The sequence below is a fragment of the Malania oleifera genome, chromosome 11, assembly GCF_029873635.1.
Source record: "Malania oleifera isolate guangnan ecotype guangnan chromosome 11, ASM2987363v1, whole genome shotgun sequence".
Taxonomy (NCBI): Eukaryota; Viridiplantae; Streptophyta; class Magnoliopsida; order Santalales; family Ximeniaceae; genus Malania; species Malania oleifera.
The window spans coordinates 13190985-13191754 of NC_080427.1; the positions used below are offsets into that span (position 1 = coordinate 13190985).

Here is a 770-nt window from a genome sequence, read left to right on the forward strand (position 1 = left end):
CGAATTTCACTCTTAAGCATGGCATGTTATCTGTGATTCCCCAATTTCACGGGATAGACTTTGAGAGTCCGTACCAACACTTGACAGACTTTGAGATGGTTTGCACCACTTTCATTAATAGGGCTGGGACTGATGAATACATTAAACTGCATTTGTTCAACTTTCTCTGAAAAACAAGGCAAAAATCTGGTTTAATTCTTTGCGCCCTAACTCTATTACTAGTTGGGCTGAAATGCAGCGTGAGTTCTTACATAAATTTTTTCCTCTTCAAAGAACTCAGTACCTACAGGAGCAGATCAGTCAGTTCATGCAAAAAGATGACGAGACATTCCAAGCATGTTGGGAGAGATTCAAGGACTTGATGAACATATGCCCGCACCATGGTTTCGAATTGTGGAGGTTAGTGAATTATTTTTTTACTGCTTTAACCCCTGTGTGCAAACAATTTGTCCAGTCTATGTGCAATGGGATGTTTTTCCGTAAGGAACCAGACGAGGGCTTATCATTTTTAAACTATCTCGCTCAGAGTGCCCAGCAGTGGAACGCACGACCAGAACGGGTGCCGATAGCTACCCAACCTATCCGAGCAATCAGTGGCGGGGGCAGATATGAGGTCAAAGAGGACACTAGCTTACAGGCCCTTGTAGCTGCGTTATCTAAAAAATTGAAAGTCATGGAATTCGAAAATTCGAAAGCTGAGATTTGCACGATTTGTGAGATTTCAGACCACAGACCTCAGGATTGTCAATTCTTACCTGTGTTGCAAGAAA

General features: G+C 42.5%; 1 non-coding gene across 1 annotated transcript; it reads right to left on the reverse strand.

The window, feature by feature from the left end:
- Nucleotides 1-279: 279 nt before the first annotated feature.
- LOC131143592 (small nucleolar RNA R71) lies at nt 280-387 on the reverse strand. The gene has a single exon (XR_009133577.1). It is a non-coding gene; the product is annotated as a small nucleolar RNA R71 (small nucleolar RNA).
- Nucleotides 388-770: the final 383 nt, after the last annotated feature.